The 26984-nt window shown below is 36.0% G+C and overlaps 1 protein-coding gene across 2 annotated transcripts in view; it reads left to right on the top strand.

The window, feature by feature from the left end:
- The window catches only part of CTNNA3 (catenin alpha 3), a 1949360-nt gene that overhangs the window by 1397153 nt on the left and 525223 nt on the right, over positions 1 to 26984 (top strand). The gene's annotated exons all lie outside the window — the stretch shown is intronic.

Below are 26984 nucleotides of genomic sequence, written 5' to 3'. Positions count from 1 at the left end.
CTATTTATATTGCTAGTATTTTAAGTCTGTATTATTTCAATAATTTCTGTTTTATTAATGTCCACATTGGTTGATACCTTTTTGTTTATATGTACTATGTTAATTCTTTATTTTTAGTATATTATGATTTGTTAATATAGTATTTAAATTTTCTACCATCCTGTATTCATCAATAAATTAGTTCCCTTGGCCCTAGAATGTGATAATTTTTGAAAATATTCCACATGTATTTTAAAAGTAGATTTTGACTTTAACTCTGTGTTGTGGATAGAGCGCTAGAGTGCTAGTCAGGAAGATCTGAATTCAAAACTTGCCTCCTACCCTAACTGTGTGACCCTGGGCAAGTTACCTAGTCATTCTTAAGCTCATTTTCCTCATCTAAAATGTAAAATTGGAAATAATAACTACTTTGCAGCATTGTTGAGAGAGATCATATGTATATTTATATTTGTGTTTGCTAATCTTAAAACTTCAAATATTAATTCTTTTCTACATATATGATTAAATAACTATTTTAATTATATAAAAATATAGCTACATAAATAAATGCTAGCTATTTTCTACACACATGGATTTCACCACCATGACTCAGTCTTCTCAGTCTGAAACATTTCTCAGTGCCTGGTGCTTCCTCACTCAGGATCATCACCATGGCATGCCAGCTCCCTTTCCCCATTGATGAATTCCATTTAGGGCCTCCATTCCTTGTATGGGTCCAGAGCCGCCATCATTCCTTCCCATCCTTGCTGTCCTCCTGTTTGCTCTTTTCTGTCATGCACCTGAGCTTTGCCACCAGACCCTGCATTTCTTGCCTTTTTTTCCCTCCTCCTCTTCACCCTCCTTTCATGGTAAGTACTATCTTCCCTCATTAGAACAGAAGCTTCTCAAGCGCAGAGACTGTCTTTGTTTTTGCTTCCCTTTGCAATGATTAGCACAATGCTTAACATATGGGACATGCTTAAATGCCTGTTGCTCGTCATTAGCCAAATCCAATTTTTATCAGCATTGTATTCAGTTAGAATGTCTTTCTTTTTTTGTGTTCCAGTGATTTATACTGGGATAACAAATCTCCCATTATTGATATTTCCAACTATTATTGAATTTCAATCTATTGTTTTTTTGCCATTCAGCAAAATTTTCTTTCAAACATAGCTGCAATTCCATTTGTGGCAAAGCTGTTTCATTTTAGTATTCTATCATTGCCAATGGCACATTTAAGCATAATATAATGTCCTTACTTCCCTTTCTTAATTACATCTAAAATTATCATTGCGGGTCTGTGTTTTTTGTAGTTAGATAAGGTATGCTATATTTTACAAATACTGCCTGTTATAATCTATGAACTTTTTTTCACTTTTACCCACATTTTCTGGATGCCACTCATTAAATGTTAATAAGCACTTACTATGTACCAGGTACTGATTAATAATCACTGTAGATATAAAGAAAGACAAAAGATAGCCCTTGTCCTCAAGGAGTTCACTATCTAAAGGAGGAAACAACAAGCAAAGAAATATGTACAAATTGTATACAGGACAAATAGGAAACAATTAACAGAAGAAAGACATGAGTATTAAGAGGGATTGGGAAAGAATTCCTGTAGAAAGGGAATTTTACATGGAACTTGAAGGATGTCCCTTATATAACTGAAATTCAACATGAGCAAAACTGAATTCCTTACCTTCCCCACACTCCAGGAAAGAACATTATCCATCATCACCATCATCACCATCATCATCGTCATCACCAACAATGACAACTTCTAGTCCTCTTAATTTCCTCTTAGCAACCCAGGCATCCAATGTAGGTATCATCCTCTACTCATCCATCTTTTCCACTGCCCATATCTAATCCACTGTGATTCTACCTTTGCAACATCTCTTCTATGTATCCCTTTCTCTCCTGATGATGTCACCACTGTAACACACACACACACACACACACACACACAAACTCATTATTTTACACCTCAGCTATAACAATAGCCTCTGGTTGGTTTCCCTGTCTTATGTCTCACTCCTTTTTCATTCTCACCTCTGCTTAGCAATAAAAGTAATCTTTACAAAATGCAGGCCTGTTTGTACCAATCTCATTCTCTTCTCATTTTCTTCCTCCTCCTCCTTTTTCTTTTCCTTCTCCTTCTCCTTCTCCTTCCCCCTCTTTTCTTTCTTCTTCTTCTCCTTCTGACTGGGTGTCCCCATATCACCCAGGTGGAAGTACAAGGGATGCTTAAGGGCCTGATCCCACTGCTAATTAGTATAGGCTCTCTGAACTGCTCCATTTTGGACGTGGGTCATTCTCCTATTCTTTAATCAACATGGTATATCCCATTCCTAGGAGCTCACTATATTAATGATAAAAAAGTGTAAATGCCCAATACTAATAGTGTATTGCATTTAAAAAAATATGGAGCATAAGATTCTCCAGTCCTAGCCTTCCCAGATACTAGGATTATAGGAATTCACAAGTACCTCTTATCACCTCCCAATTCAGTAACCTCTGGTGGCTAAGTATTATTTCGAAAATCAAATGGAAAATCCTCTGTTTGGCTTACCTTCTAGTCTTCCTGCACATAATAATGTGGATTATGATGATGACGATGATAATTCCCCTTCAAATAATCTATGATTCAATGATACTTGACTCTTGGCTGTTTTGCAAACAAGATACTCCATTTACTAATCCCAGGTATTTTCATGGCTGTGCTACATCCCTGGAGTTTTCTTTTTTCTTATCTCTGTCTCCTGAATTCCCTAGGTTTCTTCAAATCTCAACTAAAATTCACCTTCTATAAGAAGCCAGTCTGAGTTATCTTTAATGCATCTAATGCCCTTCCTCTGAGATTACCTTTAAACAGTCTGGTATATATTTTGTATTTGCATTTTTTGGGTAAGTTTTCTTCCCCACTAATTTGTGAGCTTGCTGACAGCAGGGACAATTTGTTTGCCATTATTTGTACCTGAAGCTCTTAGCACAATGACTGGAACATAATATTCCTTCAATAAATTCTTGTCAGCTGACCTCTTAACATTCTGGAAGACACTATCTTCACAAAATCAAATAAAATCTCAGAGTTTGGAAAGGATCTCATGGGATATCTAGCACAACATTCACCTAAAAAGGAATTCTCTCTAAGGAAAACGGACAAATGGCCATCCAGCTTATGTTTAAGTACTCACACTGAGTAGGAACTAGATATTTATGGAATAGTCAATTAGCCTACCTTGGGATATTTCTGCTGCCGCCCCCCCCCCCTCCACCTTATAACAATCCTAGAATTTACTCCATACAGATACAAACCATTATTTCAAGTTGGGTTTAAGGATCTCATTGATTGGACAATAATAGGTCCTTGACCTGCCCATACACCACTTAATGGTTATTTTGGGGGCCTTCCTGGCTCAAAGGGAATGTAAATAGTAACTGTTTCTCTATTTGCCAGCCATACAGAGGGTCTTCCCCTCTCTGTTTGATTTTTTTTAATTAAAGGGGTCATATCTTGACTTACTTCTTAAAGAGGCCTATTCACTGAATGGGTATTGCCTCATTGAAAATGAGAACTTGAAATGACCTTAGGTTAAAAAGGCCAAAGTCTCCCACTGCATCTTGGGCAATCTCCAGTCATCCTGATTGATATCTGGCCACTGGACTCAGATGGCCCCAGAAGAGAAAGTGAGGCTGGTGACGTTGTATAACTCTCCCTCACTTAAATAAAATTCAATCACACCTAATGTCATCATCTCCCTGATGTCATGGCCCTCTTCGAGAACGAAGGACAAACCACACAACCACAACCACACATTTCTCCAAATTGTTTCCAAATTATTTTAAACTTAAATTATCTCTTTTCAATGACAGACTTTTAAATACTTGAATACAACTATTACGTCAACCCCTTCTTGAGTTGTGTCTCCTTCAAGTCAATAACCCTAATTACTTCAGCCAATTCACATATAGTTTTGATCTTGGGACCTCTCACCATACTTTGCTTACCTTTGGAAAATCACATAATCATTGTCATAGATGAGAGGCAGTGTGGTATAGTGGAGCAAGCACTACCATTTGATCCAGGAAGACCTGGGTTTGTATTCTGTGACAATGGATGCCTTTTAACCTCTTAGTATCCCCAAAGTACTTCTATCTCTCGAGATGACAAATACATTGGACATTTGCATTGGTGGGAGGGAGAATTTTCCATACTTGAAATTCTCCTCACTTTGTTTTTAAATCACAGATCCATACCATCCTGTCTTCAAAGTTGATACTGACCTAAAACTGTTTTAGGTATTTTAGGTTTGCTATTTTTTTTTACACATTTTGTTTAATATTTTTTGGGTTGCTGTGAGGCAAGTATAATAATTATTAAATCATACGGATGGAACACTTAGACAAAAAGAGGAAATAGATGAGGATTCCAGGAAATAGACTGTAATACTAGTATAGCTGTTTTAAAGTAGAGATGGGGCACTTCAATTATCCAACATATAATGGAGATTTCCTTTTTCTAATCCTTACCCATTATCCATGGTCATTCTAAAGGTCATAGGAAGTGACTCATCAAGGGCTTCTAAAGTCCCATCAGTGCTCTCAAGTTAACTAAGAAAAAAAAAAACAAAATACAATGTTTTGGGGGTCCTTAGCTTTACTTTGCCATGCTTAGCTCAGTTTGAGCTTTAGCACCACAAATACAGTTCTTCTCAATTTAATGTTTCTTTTGGTATTCTACTCATAATCTCTATTAAATCTTGTTTGATTTTCTGTAAATAATGTTTATCACATTTTTTTTTACATAACGTATGCACACATATTCACTCTCTGAACTGGCTCAATCTCTTCAACATGCTCCTATCTTGGCAGGTCTAGGTTCTCAGGGAAGTTTCACCACTATGATAATCCATTCAGATTCTTTCAGTGTCTTAGGGTGTAATTCTTTAGAGGCAGGTACTCTCTCCCTTTTAGTCCTTGAGCCCCCATCATTTTGTTTCCATTTACACAAACTAGTCAGTCCCAATGCCGACACTATCAGATTTTTCCACCTAAACCTTTACTTAACAATAAGGCAAAGAAATAACAAAAAAAATCACAGGTACTCACATATTAAATCAAATGCAAAAATGAGAACTGTGTTACAATCCACATATATACCTGCATTCTACTTTCCCACCAATGCACTCAATATATAAGGAGGAAACCTTAGCACAGAAGCCTATGAGTAAAGAAAAGTCATTTGATCATGGTAAATTACAGCTCTGGACTAAAGTCTTTGTGGACCTTGGTACATTCAGGAACTTCTATAACACACAAAATCTTTTCACTGCTAATTACTCTTAGTCCACATTGCTGTCCTATGGGGCAAATACTATTCTATTTTCAGATCATCATCATATGTTCATTTTAAATTAAATTATTATTAAAGGAGAATTAGGAAAGTGTTATTCTATTGAATTAGATAACAGTTGCCTTTAATCCAGAGAATTGCAAAGCTCATCAAGTTGGTTCTCTATAGGTACTACATTAAATCTAATTAATCCCTTCACTCACTAGGATGCTATATATCAATCCAATCATATTGAGGAAAATAGAGCTCACAGCAAAACATCTGAAGGGCACTAACTAGAACTTCAGGCTTTAGTTAATCAGGAATTATCAGCCAAAATCTTATCAGATTGAGCTTCTACTATTTTTAAACTGATCTGAAAAAGCTATTTTCCACCTCCTTTGAGTCTTCATTTTCCCTTAGGTTATATAATCCCTTTACCACAATAACCTTTTAAAAAGAGTCACCCCATACTCAATGAGTCATTTTTCAATTATGAGATATCAACTGAACACATTTCCCCATAGAGTCAATGGCTACTATTTTGTCATCATTGTTCCCAAGTAATTTTATGCTTTTTTTCCCCTTCTTTTTTTTGAGCTTTACCATCTTAAGCCTTAAAACAGTTACATGCAAATGAGATGGAAGATTACAATGCCCTGAATCTCTCAGCAGCAAGAATCACAATATCTATCTTAAAACTATATGTCTTCATAATATTTTCCCATTTTAATTGAGAGATTCTTTCTCTTTAAATAAATTGTTCACTTGTTCATGAATCCAAATTGTGCTTTTTAGACATTGCTTCTTTTTCATTGGACTTGTTCCATTTTCTCATTCAAATTCTTATCAATGTAAATTTATTTTCCTCCATCAGATTAAGTTTTTCTCCTTCTTTTCCAGTCTTCCCAGGTTTCCCTCCCCACAATCCATTTCTAGCTTCCACAAATTCTCCATATCACTTTTGATAGTCTTTATCTATCTGCTTCAGGTCAAATCCTTTCCTATTCTTTTTCTCATCTAACCTCCATTCATGGAACATGAAAACAAATGCAAACCAAAATTTAAACAATATCATTACCTTCCCTAACCTCTCCTAACACACAACACTTTCAACACCACCAAGAAACTTCTATCCCTTTACTTTTATACTATTATTGTTAATTTATTGTTTTCCCCCAATTGGGAAACATAGTCTTCTATATTTCACTAAATTGTCTATTCCCAACCTTCATTTGCCATCTAAAAAGGCTACATAGTTTACAGTATTAGAATATGTTTGTCTCTCTATTAGAATATAAGCTTCTTGAGGACAGAGTCTGCTCATCTTTTATACATGTATCCCTAGTGCTTACTGAAGTTTTTGACACACTTAATGGCACTTAATATGACACACTTGGCACTCTTTTTTTGCATTCTTTCTTTCATTATTAACTTTATAAAGGTATTGAAAGGTGAACCTTGCTCCCTTCCCCATTTGATTGACTTTTCTTTAGGGTATTTTCTCTCTGTCTTCATATTATTCTCCCTCACCCCTGGTATTTATGACTCCTAAAATCAGCTTATTCTCTACTACTGATCACAAAATTTTTAAACTTCAGGGTTGTTGGTGATTCAGCAATTACCCCAAATAATGTTCCCATTTGTACTAATTGGAGGGGGGGAGATAGATTAGTTTACTACAGCTATAAATGTCTTGATTTTTAAATTTCTGTATTTGGACAAGGCCTCTGTAGAATGTCTCATGTTATGTTGCATTTAACGTATATGGAGAGAAATCCTACATATTTTTAAAATTCATATTTTAAAGAATTTATCTTCTGTCTTATAAGTCAGTATTTGCTTTATTGGGAGGTAAATATTTGGATGAAGTTATATATGTCTTAATTTGTAGAATATGATAGCCTAGATTATTTTGAAATGTGTCATGTTAGCATGAAAAATATGTCCAATTTTCTCTCTTCATATGTATGTAAGCATATATTCATATGTGAATGGTATCACACACATTCCTGTCTTCCTGATGCTTCTAGAAATCATGAACTTTCTATTTTATTCTTGAAGCTTGACAATCATGTGTCTATGTAAAATGAATTTTGAGTTTACCTGTGTTGGAAATCCATGGAGTCTATCAATTTGCTGCCTTTTCCCCCCTTTTTCGTAGCATGTCTGGCCCATTTTGTAGTAAGATATCTTGAAAAAGACTGGTTTAATTCTCTCTTATTACACAGCAATTAAGAAGTCTGATTTTTTAAAAAAATTCCTTCTCTTTTCTCTGTTCCCCAAGTCATTCAGTTTTATTTGCATTGCTTCTAAATCTTTTTCTGGTTGGCTAATTTTATATGCTTTTTAATGCTTGTCTTGTTCTTTCCAACATTTTGTCTTCCAGTAAAAATAATTTTGTTTTTCATCACATCTGCCATTTTGTGCATTTTTCCATGCAGAGATATTTCTAAACTCCTGAGTTTTATCATCATTTTTTCCTGGTATTACTTGAATTAACTTCCTTATTTCATCTCATCATATTTTTGGTAATTGATTTTCCCCTTTAATTCCTTCAGTTTGTTTATTATCCATTTTGTATTGTCCAAAGAAATTAAAGCTTTGTTTTTAGTGCTAACATTGGTGTCACTTCTGTATTATAGTGTTTGTCCTAAGATTTTAGCTTTGACTTCGCTTCTTATATAATATTTTGTAATAAGTTGGAATTTTTCTTCAGTTTTCCAATTTTTGACATTTAAAATATCCATTTATCATCTATCTATCTATCTATCTAATCTTGAAGATTTCTTGTAGCTTTGCTCTTGCTTTTATATGACAGGTTTCTTTCTCTGTTTTTGAGAGGAAGCATCAAGGAAATTGAGTCTCTTGGAACTTCTAGCCCCACCATCTTCCGTCTAGTGGTCTTTCTACTTCCACTGAACTGATTAAATTGAGTCTGAGTAAAAGGAATCTTTCATCTGTCAGGGACACTGACCAGTTCAGTAGGAGAACTTGGTCACCCAGTTGCACTTTGAAAACTTACACCTATATAAATGCCCCTCAGAATGGCAAGGCCTAGAGATTTTAGTGTCAGTAATATTGTTGCTATTATTTAAATAATAATATTTATTCTAGTATTTCCAAAGTATTTTAAAGACATTTAAGCCTCTATTCTCCCAAAGAACTTATCAACTACAGATATTAATCAAGCCAATTCATACTTGAAGTAATTATACTTTCTTTTCTTAAATGGAACTATTTATGAGAGGTTGGATGTTTAGAGCTAGACTGGACCTCAGAGGTCAATTCTCAGTTTTAATGTTTCATAGATTATTCTATAAATATTAAATTTTAGTTTCAATATTTCCTTCCCCCTTAGTAATCAGTATATGCTTAGAGGACACAGAATAACATTATTCAAAATATAATTATGAGATAAGGCAGGAACAACCACAACAAAATCAACACAGAAAAACATAAACATTCACAAACTGAAAACTACCTAATGTTTTACGTTTATGTAGTACTTTCTAGTTTCCAGGGCACTTTGGTATGGCACAGTATTAAGATCACTTTCTTTGGAATTAAATGAACCAGCTTCAAAGATTACCTCTGTCACTTCCCAGTGTACCATTACCAGACCTCAGTTTCCCCATCTATAAAATTAGGGAGTTGGACTTAAGGGTCTCTGAAGTCCCTTCCAGCTCTCAGTCTGTGATTCTATGAGATAATATGCTACTAGGTCATCATAAACATTTGATCCAGTCAACATGAAGCATGGAAGGTACAACTATCTATTGCAGATAAGTCTGAACCTTAGATAAAGTAAAAGACGCTGAAAGTCCCACAGGTCTCAGTGAGATAGCTAGGCACAGTGGATAGAATGCTAGTCTTAGAGTTAGGGAGACTTGTCCTCAGATGCTTCTTACAGTATTTATTAAATGTTGTTATCCTGGGAAAGCCACTTAATCTCTCTAAGATTCATATTCCTCTGCTATAAAAAGAGGATAATTATAGTGGTGATCCCTATTCCCATCTGAGTCTTTCCATTCAATAAGTGATTATTGTTGGATGGAATTGAATGCACTATTAAATATATTTAATAATACAATGCTACACAGTGTAGGATTTCATGGAGTTTTAATGATGAGATCGTACATTAACTGTGTTGGAAAAAAGTGAAAGGTCTAAGAGAGACTAACTTATTCCCTTGATAGATGGAAAAATTGAGGCTGATAAATGATTTGCCTCAGCTCACTCAGTTATTGTGGTAGGGCCAGAAATAGAACCCCTCTATCTGAACTCTTCATCCAATGCTTTTTCTCTGAAATTACACTTTGGTGCATTATCCTAAAGTGGTTTCCCTACTGTTGCAGAAAATATCAGGAATACAAAAAGAAAAAAAATAGTATGAAGATTAAGGAAATAAATTGCTGGTTAGGTACAAATTCATCTAGAGGTAATATCTGGTGCAGTGGGTAGAGCACTGGGCCTGGGGTTAGGAAGACTCACTTTAATGAGTTCAAATTTGGCCTCAGACATTTACTAGCTATATGAACCTGGACAAGTCATTTAATCTTATTTCCTTCAGTTTCTTCAACTTTAAAATGATCTGGAGAAGGAAATAGCAAACCACTCCATTATCTGTGCCAGGAAAACCCCAAATGGGGTCATGGAGAGTTGGCCATGGCTGAAAAACGACCAACGATAAATATGGTGTGATGTCAAGATAGGAGTCACAAAACCGCAGAGGTTCAGAGTAGAAAAAAAGAGATAAACAGCTGTTGAGGGTGACATAGGCTCCCAAGAGAATCTGTCCTACATCACACTCAATCAGTGGTTGGTCTTTGCTCAAAGTTCTCTAACAAAGGGAAGCTCACATATTACTGAGTTACCTCATTTTATACTCTATGATACGAACTACAATCAAAACTTGCCCCTGCCTTTTACCATGTTACCTTGGACAAATCATTTAAACTCTCATAGCTTCAGTTACCTCATCTATAAAATCAGGATGATAATACCTACGATCACTGATAGATTTGACTTGAGTACTCAGTGTGTCGATTTAAGAATAGTGCTTTGCAACCCCAAAGTTCTATATGAACGTGAGCTATTATTATTTTTACCCTAGTGTTAACTCCTAAATCAGTTTACATCTTCATTAACACTTCTAAAGCTGTCTGCTGTGGATTAGTCTCTCCTCCAAGACAAGTTTTAGCCTATTTTTCTAAGGTAAATTAATTATATTGCAGAGATGTCCAGGTGTAGGTAGCTTTTACATTAATTAATGATTCTATCAATCAATTGTTTGGATTTATAAAGATATGCTATTTTAGCACCACCTACACCCACCGCCCTCTTTTCCCATTTTACATTGCGGCAAATTAGTCTCCTAGGGCGATGAACATATTCTGCCCTCAGGATTCCAAATAGTTGTAGTTTTTATTACTGTCACTCAGAAGTCCCATTCACTGTAATTGACATCAGTTATCATTTATGGAAAGGTATATTTACTAAGAAAGTATAGCTAAAATAGTAGTTCAAAAAGTTTCCCTAAACTGAGAGGCATATTCTTTCCTTGCACACACACCCCACACATATCTCTCTGACATCATTCCTTGAAATACCATCCTGATGTATGTGTGTGTGTGTGTGTGTGTGTGTGTGTGTGTGTGTATGTGTGTGTGTGCCTTTAAGGATCATTATTGAGCATTAGAGTATCTTCAGTAGAGATTTCTGTAGTTGACTGTTTGTGAAATTGGGATCTCAGTTGTATTTGCTACTTAAATCTGAGTTGAGTTAGGGGAGAAATACCCATACACGTGGTGTGTGTGTGTGTGTGTGTGTGTGTGTGTGTGTGTGTGCCTTCAAGGATCATTAATGAGATAATTACCTGGTCTTCAGTTAATTTTTAGCATTTAGAGTATCTTCAGTAGACCTTTCTATAGTTGACTATTTGTGAAGTTGGAATTTCACTTGTATTTGCTATTTAAATCTGAGTTGAGTTAGGGGAGAAATACCCATACATGTGCCAACAATATGAAGTGGATCTTTCTACATTTTAATTTTGTCAACAAACTGAGATAGAATTGACTCTGAGAGAGATTACATCCAACCCGAAAAAAAATTAAAACAAAAAGTCTTCTCCAATATGTCTTTGATGCTACCCAACTATGGAATACAGAATGTTTGAATTCAAGTCCAGGGAGGAGGGGGTGGGATGGGACTAACTATTCCTGTTATTCATTACCAGTCACTACTAATTGAGGCTTCTAAGACATCTGTGCAACAGGAAAGATGGAAGCTTAATTAAAAACTCAAAGGCAGGTCACAATGTGTCTTGTGACTCCCATCAAGATTAGAAAATATAATGAATCAGTGGATCAATCAACAAGCATTTATTAAGCTGCTGTATATACCAAGCACTAGTGTAGACACAAGGGATACAATGACAAAGGGGAGATAGTTCCAGTTCCTCATGGAAAAAATCTTCTATAAGAAATCTTATCTCTCAAGCAGCTAGTCAGAGCCCATTATTTACTCTTAATTGACCATAGGAACCACCATTACCACCATCATCATCGCCATCACCAAGAATGATGAAGACAATGTGGATAACCTCTACCATTTCTATAGCTCATTGCAGTTTACAAAGTGTTTCCCCTCCCTCAAAACTCTGGGAAGTAATTGTTCTTAGAATTATTAACTCAGTATTAGATGGGAATTCATAGCAATGGATGAAATCTTGTGACCTGAAAATTATATTCAGTGTTATTTATTTACTACTTTAGGAATGGTTTCTTTCTCTTTGTATATCTTGCACCTGGTACAAGATAGGCACTTAAAAATGCTTAATGATCAACTGATCGGTGTGAAGTTTGCAAAGCATTTTATAGATATGATCTTATATAAGCCTTATCATGACCATGTAAAGTAGGTAGTGTAAAAAAAAAAAGATTATATCCACATTCCGTAGATATCCATGGCAATGTCTGATTTTTTTTATGCTGAAAATAATCACAGATGACATTTATGTAGAGAGTTAAGTTTGCCAAAAAAATTTGATACATATAATTCTTGCCAAGCTGCCTGTATTTAGATCCTATTACCTTCACCTCTGCCTCAACACTAATCTCGACTCTGCTTCTAGGTCTTTCCACCCTGATAGGACAACTTTTGTCTTATATTACCAGGGCTCAGACCCTATTACTTCATGCCAGACTATAGTTGGTATGTAACAGCCCCTTGCCCTTTCTCCCATTTTCTAGCCCATTTTTTTGTGGATTGTGTTTTTCTATTATGATCTATGATCCTTGATGGCAAGGGATTTTCGTTTGCTTATATTCATATTCCCAGTAACTTAAGAATAATTTCTGATATATAGTAAATACATAATAAATGTTCTCTCTCTATCTTTCTATGATATCATTATTTTTCACAATAACCATATGAATTAGGTACTAGAGGTATAATGATACTCATTTTACAAACGAAAAAAATTGAAGCTCTAAGTGATTCAATAATTTATCCATCTTCAGAGAGCTATTTTTTGAAGGTATGTATTTTTTAATTTTTTTGATTAATTTATTTATTTTTAGTTTTCAACATTCATTTCCAAAAGATTTTGAGTTACAAATTTTCTCCCCATCCCAAGATGGCATGTATTCTGATTGCCCCTTTCCCCAATCTGCTCTCCCTTCTATCACCCCCCCTCCCCTTCCCCCTTACTTTTTTGTAGGGTAAGATAGATTACTATACCCCATTGCCTGTGTATCTTATTTCCCAGCTGCATGTAAAAACAATTTTTAACATTTGTTTTTAAAACTTTGAGTTCCAAATTCTCTCCCTTCTTCCTTCCCCACCCACCCTTACTGAGAAGGCAAACAATTCAATATAGGTTATGCACATGTCATTATGCAAAACACTTCCATAATAGTCATGTTGTGAAAGCCTATTTTTCCCTCCATCCTATCCTGCCCCCCATTTGTTCTATTTTCTCCTTTGATCTTGTCCCTTTACAGAAATGTTTGCTTCTGACAACCCCCTCCCCCAGTCTACCCTCCTTTCTATCTTCCCCCCTCTCTTATCCCTTTCCCCCTACTTTCCTGTAGGGTAACATACCCAGTTGAATGTGTTTGTTATTCCCTCCTTAAGTCAAATTCAATGAGAGTAGGGTTCACTCATTCCCTTTCACCTCCCCCTCTTCCCTTCCATTATAAATTTTTTTCTTGCCTCTTTTATGTGAGATAATTTACCACATTCTAATTCTCCCTTTCTCCTTCTCCCAATATATTCCTCATCAGAGAGCTATTGTTAAAGATGAGATTTGAACTTAGATCTTCCTGACTTCAAGTCCAATGTTGGTTTTTTCACCTACTAAATTATACAGCAGTTTGGCTCCAGAGTTCTTAGCTATTTTTTTTAGTCCTTGAATGATTTTGGAGCCATTTGCATTTAGAATCACTCATCTTGCTATGTTTTTGCACTGGTATGCTAGGGTTAGGTACTCTAAAATATTGAGAATCTCTGCCCTCAGGAAATTACATTCTAGTGGAGAGAATATGCAAATAAATAAGGAAATATATATGGTATATACTGAGTAGAAATTTAGCATAGAAGGGGATGCACTAATAGCCAGATTTCTATTTCAGAAGGTTGTGTTAGGGCTGTGTCTTAGAGAAAACAAGAGATTATGAGAGTAAGGTAAGGAGGTAGAACATTCCAGGCATAGGTGACAAATAGGGCCAAATGATATAGATGGAAAGAACTTGTGTCAGGTGAGGAGGAGTGAATAGGCCAGTTGAACTGTAATATAGATTGTGTGGAGTTGAATAATGTAAAGGGATAGAATGATGGGAAGGAACAAAGTTAGTAGGAGATTTCTTTTTCCAAACAGGTGAATATGTATTTGATCCTAGAGGTATAGGGAGCCACTGGAATTTACTGTGTAGGAGGAACATGATCTGTCTTTTCAGGAAAATTACCTTGACGGTTAGAAGAAGAATGGATTGGGTGTCATGAGAAAATTGAGGCAGGAAGGTCAATTGGACTATTGCAATAGTCCATCTGAGAAGTGGTGAGGACATGTACTAAGATAATAACCATGTGTGTGCAGAGAAAAGGATGGATCTGAATGACTGACCTCTTTTATGTCTAAATTCCATAAGCCTCTGACAATAGTGACGAGCAGTCTCTTCCTCTTATTGAGTGGCTCCTCCCAGAATTTGCTCAGTGTGGCCAGCCATGTCTATATTCCTCTCCAGGCTAGACTTTACTGTCATACTACCTCTGCCCCCCTAGTGGATATCCTTCCCCCTTTGTCAATTTCCTTTTACGGTGGGGTTTGTTTTTCTTTTGCCTTTATTAGAATGTAAGTTTCTGAGGGCAAGGAGTATATATTGTATTTGTATTGCTCAGTATAGTGGCTGACACATAGTAAGTTTAATAAATGCTTGTTGACTGACTGATTGGAGACAGGAAGACTTAGGATCAAAACTACCCCCTGACTATCAATGTGTGTCTTTTGACAGTTTACTCAAAGGTTAAGTGCCTCGGGAACTCCAACAGTGTATATACTCAGTCATACTCATTATAATTCCACTCCTAAGGTGTTCTTATTGTAGGAGCTCCCCAAAGAGATAAGAGCATGGAAATTTCACAGATTCCCATAGATTCTCATGCACTATTTGATTAAGGGGAAATGTATTGACTTTATATTTCATTAACACATGACATTCGGGGATTCCAATGTGTCTGGATCAATAGAATTCTAACATTTTGAGCCAGATTTTAATCTTAGAGATCATATAGTCTAATGTTGTCATTTCACAGAGGAGAAAACTGAGGCCAAACACTCAGGGCACTTGAGTGACTTTCCCAAGCCCACAGAGGTAGGAAGCAGGTTACTAGGATTTGACCTTGGTCCTCTGATGTCAAACCTAGTGGCTTTTCCAGGAAACCCTGTCTCCTAGTGAGACTGAAATGCTGTCTGACATCAGAGAATTTCAAGTATGCTCAGTATCATTTTGGTGATGTCAGGTTTGTTATAGTTTGCTTTAAATAGATAATTGTGAAAATCTGGATGTTGGTTTTTCCTTGCATTTGTTTTCTGCTTCCTAGAATTTACCTTCCCTTCATTAAACTAACCAAAACTTGACCTGGCAGATTAAATTGTAATTTACCAGCAATTAAAGAGAAGAGATGCTTCACTGAAGGACAGGAAATGGAGATAACTGCAATATGATATGCTTTCTGGTATCTATGATACAAACAGGCATTTTATTTACCTTTCCTTTTTATGAAAGGATTCTTAAAAATGGGGTAGAGCCAGGGGAACATTGTTCACAACCACAGATATATGGATTCCATGAGGACCAACCCTGACATACTTCGCTCTTCTCAGCAACATAAGGTGCAAGGACAACTCCAGGGGACTCACGATGGAGAATGCTATCTTCATCCAGAGAAAGAACGGTGAAGTTGGAATACAGATTGAGGCGCACTACATGCTCTCCTTTTTTTGCTTCTCTTTTGTTTTTGTTTTTTGTTTTTTTTTTTTTTTGGTTCTGTTTCTTCTTTCTCATGATTCATTCCATTGGTCATAATTCTTCTCCACAACTTGACTAGTGTATAAATTAATTCAATGTGAAGTTATACATGGCAGTTATATGAGACTCCATGCCGTCTTGGGGAGGGAGGGGGAAGGGAGGGGAGAAAATCTGGAACTCAAAATTATGTAGAACCGTGTGTGGTAAACTAAAAATAAATTTTAAAAAATGGCGTAAATAACTTCAATAAACTCACAAAGGTGTAAAGGTGACATTCAGTTAAATCAATCAAAGCCCCACCCGACCTCAAGTCACTGTTTTAAGCAGTTATGGATACCTCTCATTTCAATCAACCAATCAAAACATTAGGCTAGCTTCCAGAAGTCCTTGGAAGCCATGGCATAAAATGGGCTGATGCTCAATAGGATATGGCTGCAGAAACATGGTTGAGTGCTTTGGGCCATCTATTGAATAGCAAACCAACTTGGAGCCCAGCATTCTAGCATCAACTAGGCAAGAGGTGAAGTTAATTTTATCCAGACCACTGGGGGAGAATCATTTAAGTGCCTAGCAAATGAACAAAACCCAGTTCCTAATTTTAAGTTCTATTCAACCAAGCACAAGAAAATCTTATCTCCATTTTATGTACCATTCCCTCCAATGGTAATGTGTTCTACTCTGTACTATCACTCCATACCCTACACAGGTTCTTCAAGGCCCAGATCAAAACTCAAATCCCATCAGTCCTGGAAGAGTGTATGTGTGTGTGTATATATGTATGTATACGCAACACACACATATACATATATATGCACATACACATATGCTTATATACATTTGTGTGTGTCTGTCTGTATATATTATATATACACATATATATTTTATATTAGATATCTCTATATATACATATGTACACACATATACACATACATACATATATCACTCTTCCATGATTGATTTCTACCCTTATGCTCCTTACTGTTGGGCCCCCTCAGGGCTTAAGTACAAGTCAGAATGAGAGGAGTTATAAATGACAGAAGACCAAATATTGCTTCAGTTTTTAGCTACCTTGAGTTTGTCCTAATTTGACATTTGAAAAATCAATTTCACAGAAAATACCAACATACAGAAATTTGTCAGTTGTTGGCCAATGTATATTCTTATCAACTGAATAGCTATTAAATATGGAGTAATAGCAAAAAATATAATTATCTTTAATATAATTCTTAAATGTACATATATATAATTTTCAATAAGGTGAAATTCTGAATAGCTTCTTGTAAATTTTTGCTGTGGATAGAGAATATCTGAATATTTTTAACTCTCTACAAAGAGTTGTGTCTGCTTTTTGACATTATGACAGTTCAGTCTCATCTAATTCATAGTCAAAATTTTCAGAAATAGGTTGCTTTTAAAATGAAACCTATTATGGATAAAGTTTCAATTTGCAAATTTGTGGTGCAATTGCATTTTATTGTAATAAGTATATAATTTAAAATTATTATTCATATTCATTAGTCCTTAACATGCAATAATATCCCATTGCATTCATATAATACCTATTCTTTTTGTAATCAGTGGGTGCCTACTTTCTTTCTAGTTTCTTATCACAAAAAAGTATTACCTTTTTCATAGAGTATTATCTTCCTCATTTTTTCTTTTATACTGTTGGAGTTACTCTGTACTAAAGTCTTTTAATTCAGCTTTTTCTTTTTTATTGTTTCATAAAGTTTCTCCTGTTTCTTTTTTTCCCCTTAACTTATATGGTTTATTTGTATGATATCATTTAATTTCATTAATGGTATAAATAGTTTTTTGTGTTAGAAAAAATGCATCCTCAATATATAAAAGTATAGATAGATAGATGGATAGATAGATAGAAAGATGGAGGGATAGATACATGTATTCAAGGCCAGTTAGTGAGACTGTCATCTATATTCTTGTACTAGCACCTATATACACCTCTAGAACTGCAGAGTCATCCTCCCACAGTCTCTCCCTGAATTAGTTTCATAAACTCCAATCTTTTGGAGATGGACAGTGGCCATTCTTGAGGGAGAGTGCACCATAAATCACATATACACAGACTTTTCCTTGGAACCAAGGGTATTCATTTATCAAGCATACAAAACCCAAATAAATCCTCATCACACTGGGGAAATTTTGGCTCCCAAGTAAATGTACTAGGCCATTTGATAATATCGTTGTGTGAGAGTTCAGCTCTAGCACGAAATTCCCATCCCTTATTTACATGCATCAAGAATCTATGCTAAAAGCTCATGGAAAGGTATCGTACTTAGAGACTTTGAAGGGAAAATGGGGATCTAAAAATAGCAAACCTCAAGAAAGCTACACGAATGGAGGCCCTTAGAAAGTAAGGTAGTATGTTCCGTAAAATGTTTGGAAGCCTAAAAATTGGTGACTACAGAAAAGAGAGTTCATATTCTAACTTTATACTATTCTAATTTGCACCATCTGATTGGCTTCCATTCTGGTCACAAAGGTCACATAGAGATTGCTCTTTTCTAGCCAAGCTCTTCTGGCTCACAAAGATTACATTCCTTGGGATCAGAGGTCGCAGTAGCACCTACCATCTTGTGATAATACTGCAATTTCCTATGATAATTAGCTCATTTTAAACCTTGGGACTAACATAATGACTCTGAAGATCCACTTGGTTCCTTCCTCTTCAGCTTTAAGGAATTTATTTAATGATAGTTTATTTAATGAAAACTTAAGAGTTTTGTGATAATTGTTCTGAAGCTCCCACATAAGAAAATACCTAATGTTTAGACAGGGATTGGTCTCCCTGGCTTACATCTAGTTAAGCCCTGGCCTCTTTGTTGTTGAGGGGGAAAATCATTTTTGGGGAGATGTTTGGGTTGATCATATTGTAATGTCTCAGGTTAGACTGATACCAGGAGGGAATGTTGGGGAAAGAGCCAACCTTTTCTCATGACTTCCTCAACATGAGTCTGCTTCTCCAGGATGTCTACAGAACTGGTGATCCTCCATGAGATCTCCCTTTTCTTCTACAAATTACTACTAACTTTGTTATTCAAAGGTGTTCTGGGAAGCCACATGCTTCAAAATCTGAAATACTTTTGCTTTCTTACCTTATTTGATAATTTCCATAGAATATCTGGAGGCCATGGGCAAAATCGCCATTCTTTCGTAACAGATTTCCTGTTCCTACTCCTGGCTTATTTCAGTTCAAACAAATGACTTTCAAAGATTTTTCACACATAGTCAACAATTGGTTGATTGATAGAGACATTTATTTTGTTTTTTAAAACTTATTTTATTTTTGACTCAGTTACATTAAATTAAAATTTTTTGTACAAATGAGACATTTATTTTCAACCCTATCTGTGTAATGCAATAGAAAAAGAAAGAGAGCACAGAGAAGGGAACATCAGGCACTCTTATTACCCTTTATTTGGCTATTAGTAGAGGGAATAGTTTGGTTGATTGCTATTAGCTGCTAAACTCTTCTTTTGCTATTCTCTACCTCCTAATGATTTGAATTGTCTAAAAGTTAATAGTAGAATAAAAGTTACCTGAAAGAAGGCACTATCTCTTTTTGTTTGTTTGTCTTCATTTTGACCATGACTAGCAAAGGGTCTGGGATTTGCAAGTGTTCATGTTTTAGGTAGTGTGAGGGGTCTGGGACTGAGTGTCCAGTTGTGATAGAGAAGTCCTGGTGTAGAAATTGTCTTCCAATCAATAACAGCAACTATTCTGAAATTTACAAGTGGCAAGTAAGATTATAGTCTTAGAACATTTTCTGCAGCAGAGAGAGCTTACATGGCTTATTCAAAGCCACACAGCTAGTATGTGTCAGAGACAGAAGTTGAACCTACATCTTTTGTTACCGGGGTTTAGCTCCTTATGCACTATGCCACCCTGTGACAATGAATAAATCCTCACCCATTTATTAAGAACCTACCATGTAACAATCACTGGGCTATGTGGTAGAGATACAAGACAAAAATGAAAGAGCCACTGCCCTCAAGGAACATGAATTGAACTGAGTTGAAACGAAATCAATTGAAAAGTGTTAGAGGGAACCTTAGATTCTAATGGGGTCTCCTTCATAAGTCTTGAGGATAAAGTCAGATGAGCATTTGACAAGGGTGTTGGGATTCATGTTCACCCTCAGATTGCTTTAGATGACCTTTGACAACTGTTCTAACTCTGAAAATCTGAGATCAGCCATTATTTGGTGATTATCCATTATGCTCTTCCATTTCACTTTGATGCATTGGGATTAAAACTGCCTCTAGGTCAGAGATTTTTAACTTCAGTTATTTTATATATATTTATAGATAGAGATAGACACATAGAAGTATGCATAGATATAGATCTCTCTATATAGACATATTATATTATATATGTGTACATATATATACATATATATATAATATAGATATAGATCCGTAAAGATACAGGTATTTATCTAGATATAGGTCTATATAGAAATATAGATCTCTATATAGTTTTATATAGATAAAGATATGTAGATCTATATATGTATCTCTATATAACATTATCTATGTAAGTATCTATATGTCTCTATCTCTACCTCTATCCATATCCATCTATCTCCATCTCTATTGTTATAGGATTCACACTCCTCTTTGCCTTCTAATATCCTTTGCAGTATCATATAAGATGTTTGAGCATCAAGGGGAGTTTCACTATTTTGGACTCAGAATCCAGCAAGTTGCTTAATATATAATAGGTGTTTATTAAGTATTTGTTAAATTAAACTAATATAAGTTGCCCCTATTCTTACCAGAATGGTGGCAATAAGTGGTGGCAGAAGTGGGGGGGGGGGAGCATTGCTATCTCTTTCAGAGTATGTGACCAGAGGAGATAATCCACAGATGTAAATCCAATCCAATAGTTTCCTGAAAGCCTCTTCTGCATTTCAAATATCTTAACGTCCTTGCCCTGAAACCATTAAAAATCTCCTCACTACCACCTACTTACTAACTGTGTGACAGTTATATACCTGTATGTAAATAGACCTATATATAAACCTATATGTAAATAGACCTATATATGTATATACCTATATGTAAATATGTCCTTTCTTTCCCAGCAGACTTTGGGCAAGTCCCTTAAGGGGACTTCTCTGGATCTCAATTTCCTCACTTGTTATAAGAAGAGTTTGAACTAAATGAGCTGATCAGTCTTTTCTGGCTCTAAATCTAGGATCCTCTCAACAGCTTATATTTATAGCAGCATGTTCATGTTTATAAAGTCCTTTTTAATATTATTTATATCTTTTGATTCCTGACAACAGTCCTGTGTGGTAGGTAAAGGCATTCTATGTAGAACATTTAAATCAGCCAGAATACTAAGTGAGACTTGTAATGGAATTAAAAATAGTTAGATAAAATAAATGACCAAAGGAGGTTCAGTGAATAACAGCTGGAAGAGACCAGGTAGTTTATTTAATCAATAACCTAGACAGCTTCTTAGTTACTAGAGTTAGTGTCTGCCCCCTTGTGGTCAAAATGGGAAATATCACAAATGGTTTCAGGAATATTGCAAAGCATATATAGCAAATGAGCAGTTAGAGGGAAAAAAAAACAAATTTCAAACCAGGCTGAGGAGCTATCTATTGCAAAACTGGTCCTGTTTCCAGTGCTCAATCTAAATTAAAACATACTGTGAAAAGAGTAAAAAAAAAGCCATGATATTTTCTAGTGGCAATTGATGTAGTTGTTTTCTTCAAGAGGGCATTGGGGCCTCTTTGAACTCCCCACTATGCTTTTGCTCTAGCTCCATCTTACTCTAGCAATTTAGGGTTTACCACTTGCCTAACATGAAAGCCCGAGGCCCAGCAAACAACATTCTGGACCACACTCCAGGAAGTGTCTCAATTATTCTATCCATCCTGTGCTAAAGAGGAAGACATTTCTGCTCTGAGAGGGGGCCGGGGCTCTTCTGAGAAATAAATATTTTGCAGATATGAAAATAAAAAGAAATGATATCATTGACTGATAAATAAGCAGAGTCCCTGTCAGCACACTTCATTATTGTTATTTTTAATATGAACAAAAGAATCTCAAGCAGAAGTGAATGGGGCTTGAAAAGCAGCAGTTGATAAAAGTCTCAAGTTTCTGGGAGATCATTGAAAAAAACATTTAAATCTTTCAAAGATTGCTCTTCTTTTAAAAAAAATAGCATTTTAATGTTTTCCAATTTCATGTCAAGACAATTTATAGCATTTATTTTTACAAAATCTTAGTTAGAAATTTTTCACCCTCCCTTCTTCTCCCCCCACCTCTCTTGAGAATGGTAGGCAATTTGATATAGGTTATCCATGTGCTATCTATTTCCATATTAGTCATAGTTGTGAAAGAATAGATCAAAAGGAAAAAAATGAAAAAGAACAAAGTGAAAAAATTTTCCTTGATCTGCATGCAGAGTTCTTCAGTTCTTCATTTGTGTGTGGATAAAATTTTCCTTTGTGAGATCTTTATAATTGTCTTGAATCATCGTGTTGTTAAGAAGAGCAGAGTCATTCGTAGTTGATCATCACACAATGTTGTTTATCCTGTATACAATGTTCCCCTGGTTCTGCTCATTCAACTTTGTATCAGTTCATACAAGTCTTCCTAGGTTTGTTTGTTTTTTCTGCCATCTGCCTGTTCATCATTTCAAATTGCACAAGAGTACTCCATTACATTCATATACCTCAGCTTGTTCATCCATTCCCCAAATGATGGTGATTCCCTCAATTTCCAATATTTCGCCACAACAAAAAACAATGGCTGCTATAACTATTTTTGGATGTGTAGGTCAATTTCCGTTTGTTATGATCTCTTTGTGATACAGACCTAGTAGTGGTATTGATGGATCAAAGGATATGCAGTTTGGTTTCCCTTTGGACATAGTTCCAAATTCCTCTCCAGAATAGTTGGATCAGTTCACAACTCCACCAACAGTGCATTAGTTTCCCATTTTTCCCACATCCTCTTCAACATTTATAGTTTTCCTTTTTTATAATATTAGCCAATTTCATAGGCATGAGGTGGTACCTAAGAGTTGTTTTAATTTGCATTTCTCTAATCAAAAATGATTTAGAGTTCTTCTTCACACATGTATAGATCATGTTGATTTCTTCATCTGAAAACAGCCTGTTCATATGTTTTGACCATTTCTCAATTTGGGAATGTCTTGTACTCTTGTCAATTTGACTCAGTTCTCTATATATTTGAGAAAAGGAGGCCTTTGTCAGAGAAACTTACTCTGAAGGTTGTTTCCCAGCTTTATGTTTTGCTTGTAATCTTTGTTGCGTTGGTTTTGTTTGTATAAAAGCTTTTTATTTTAATAAAATCAAATGGATATATTTAACATCTCATAATGCTCTCTATCTCTTGTTTGGGCATGAATTCTTCCCTTCCCCATAGATCTGATAGGTAGCCTATTCCATGCTTTTCTAGTTTGCCTATGGTGTCACCCTTTGTGCCGAAATCATGTACTCATTTTGATCTTGTCTTAGTGTGTAGTGCTAAATGTTGGTCTATATATAGTTTGTGGCCTATTGTTTTCCAGTTTTCCCAGAAGTTTTGGTCAACTAGTGAGTTCTTATCCCAAAGACTAGAGTCTTTGGGTTTATCAAACACTAGGTTACTATAGTCACAGTTATGAGTACTCTGTATTTTCTTCCATCATCACTATTCTCCTCTTTGTCCTCTCTTTCCTTTCACCCTTTTGCTCCTCACCAGTGTTTTGCTTCTGTCTACCACTTCCTCCATTCTGCCCTCCCTTCTATCAGTCCCCAGCCCCCACTAAATTTCCTCCTCTCCTCTTTCCCTATCAGGTAAGATAGAGTTCTATATTCAATTGATCATGTATATCATTCCCTCTTCGAGCCAGCACAGATGAGAGTCAGATTCAAGTGATGCCCATCACCTACATTTCCATCTTCCCTTCTACTGTAATAGGTCTTTTGTGCCTTTTCACGTGAAATAATTTATTCCATTCTACCTCTTCCTTCCTTTGCACCAGGTGTATTCTTCTTTCTCATCCCTTAATTATTTTTATTCCATTCCCTCAAAGTCACCTTATACTCCTACCCTCTATCTATGTAAACTATACTATTAGCGATATCATTTATAAGAATTACAAATATTATCTTCCTATGTAGGCATGTAAACAGTTTAGATTTGTTGAATCCCTTATTTTCCTTTTCTGTTTTTATCTGTTTATGCTTCTCTTGGGTCTTGCTGGCTTTCTAGGACTTTTCCTTTCCTGGACTACACTCCCCTTTTTTCTGAGTGAAACAGACCCTTCCTGTCAATCTTCCAAGTTTCTTGGTCTCAAAGATTTTGTCACCCCATCTTTTTGCTGATTCTGCTGTTCCAGGATTTGTTTGGAGCACTGTTTTATGGTGGTTTTGAGGTGACTATGGGGAAGTAATACCTATTTACTGTTTTCTCTGTCATCTTGGCTCCCTGAAATCCCAACGATGTTTTATTAAACCAATAGCTTTTTCCTAAGAATCTTCCAATTAGACTGGGTGAGCCTGCCACCCTTCCCAGGATTCATCAGGGATAGTTTGAGTGTATTTACTCAGCAAAATTAAAACAAAGTATTTTCCTCTGCTCCCCTGCCCTGCCATGCCCCATCCCTTTCCTCTCTTCTCTTCTCCCTTCCCTTCCTCTTCCATCTCTTCCTTTCCTCTCCTATCTTCTATACTCTCTCAAAGCAAAAATCAATCCTTCCTTAATTCTAATTAAGCAGTACAGTGAATAGAACACTGAACCTGGATCTAGAACGATCTGAGTTCAAATCCAGTCTCAGTTATATATTTGCTGTGAGACTCTAGACAAGGAATTTCAACACTTTTAGCTTTAGTTTCCTCACCTGAAAACAAAATGGGGATACTAATAGTGTCTCCCTCCCAGGGCTGTTGGGAGAACAAAATGAGATTGTAAAACTTAATGCAATATATAAATGTTAGCTATTTTTATAAAATGCTGAAGGCAGAAGGGAACCAGAAAGATAAAGGATGAAAAGGAAAATGCCAGCCTCAAGAACTGATTTGATAACTTCCATTTTAAAAGTAATGTAAAAACACCAGTAATTATATATTTAATATTGCTACAAAGCATTTATGTCTCAGGACATCAATGTAAGGACTGAATTTCTGAATCATCTTGTGACCTTAACCAAGTACTGTCCTTATTCATTTATCAGAGATTACATTGTCTAGGTTTCCTTGTCTCTGTGGTGCACATGACTATGACCATTAGTCACTGCACTTTTAGTGATGAGGAAGAAGAGGAAGAGGATAAAGATGATGATACATCTTTTAATTTTCACAAATCACATCTTCCTCATATCTTTCTGAAGCTTGGCATGAAAGGGAGCCCAAATCACAAAGTTTTATGCTTTTAGCTCTGCCCCCTCACCCTGGTATCCCAGGAAGGGGCAATAAAGCTCTGTTTTCCAAATTACATCTTGTACCTATACTCAAGCCCATCTCTGATATCTCTTGGGATGTGGAGTTGAGCCCTGCCCCTTGGATGGCTATGCCAGTGAAATATTAGTTTCTGGCCAGTAGCCTTAGGCCTCAATCTCAAGGGGCTTTAAGCTTGTTCCTGGTGATGAGACTGAGTGTAGAGATACATAGACCCAAACATTTCACTGCCAGATAGTTAATCATTTTCAGCAACACCAAATCCTGAAACCGTACACTGGGGCATGGAGGGATTATCATCACCATCACTGAAAAGAATGTAGTTACTGATTAAATAGTGGATATCCTTAAGCATAGAAAGAATCTAGCATTGCAGACTAGAATGGGCTAAAGAACCTTATGGGATAAAAGAATAGCAAAGACACTTCCAGATTTGGTGAAGAGTTTGGGTATTCTTAAAAGAAAAACAGCCTAAGGAAAAACGATAGTCATGAAATGTGCAGCAACACATGGTAGCTAGAGAGCTGATCTTAGATTAAGGAAGAAATGCTTTCAGATCCTATCTCTAGTACTCACAATGTCGGTGGACATATATGTGCCACTTAATCTCTTTGAGCCTCAGTTTATTATCTGTAAGACAGGGATAATAATATTTCCACTAACAACCTAGAGGGGACATGTTGTATGATGGACCCTTTTGTAGTTTGTTGATGTCTGTGGACCTCTTCTCAGAGTAATATTTTTTAATTGCATAAGGTAAAATGCATAGAATTAAAAAGAAAAGGGATTATAAGGAAATTATCTGAATATTTTTTAAAAAGTTCACATATTTCACATTAAAATTTCTTGATCTTGAGAAAACTTGCAATAGAGAGTTAAGCTTGGAGTCAGGAAGGCCTGGGTTTAAGTGCTGACTCTAACATATTCTTGCTGTGTGATTGTGAACAGGAGACTTAATCTCTGAGTACTACAAGCAATTCTCTAACATACTGAATTGCTGAAGATCTCTTGATCTTTGCCACAATATCCTACACAAATGAAACCCCCCTTGTAGCATCCATTAAAAACCTACCTCAGGCACTTATTAGCTAGGTGATCTAACACAAGTCACTTAACCTCTGTATGCCTCAGTTGTCTGATCTGTAAAAAGAGGGGAGTATACTTCATGGCCTCTAAAGTCCCTTTCCAACTCCAGACCTCTGATCCTCTGATTTTCTCTCTTTCTCTTTGTTTGTTATCCCCCTTACATCTTTTTTTTCTAACCTCTTTTTTTCTAGGACATTTCACAACAGGGGCTCAAATGAGATGTTATGTTTAAAGTGCTTCTTTGTAAACTTGTACAAGTGTCAGCTATCATCCTTATCGTCATCCCATCATTAGCATATTCAGGCAGCATGGAGCGGTAGAATCAGTTGCGGACATGAAGTCAGCAAACCTGAATTTGAATCTGTGCTCTAATATTCCCTAAGTGGGCAAGCCTGGGAATGTCAATAACTCTCTGGGCCTTGGCTGTGGATAATGCTACTCATATTCAAGACTTGTCACACATGTTCTTTAACCACAAAGCCCTGGTGTAAGGAAAACATTTTTTTAAACTTTAAAGCATTAGCCAAATAAGATTTATGAGATAGTATTGGATTTTAAAGAGGAGAAGACTTTGTCACATTGGTGGTAAGGAGTCAGGTCTGAGATA

Source organism: Trichosurus vulpecula, chromosome 8 (assembly GCF_011100635.1).
Source record: "Trichosurus vulpecula isolate mTriVul1 chromosome 8, mTriVul1.pri, whole genome shotgun sequence".
Lineage (NCBI taxonomy): Eukaryota > Metazoa > Chordata > Mammalia > Diprotodontia > Phalangeridae > Trichosurus > Trichosurus vulpecula.
Note: the sequence above shows the minus strand (reverse complement) of the source record. Positions and strands in the feature narration are given on the sequence as shown.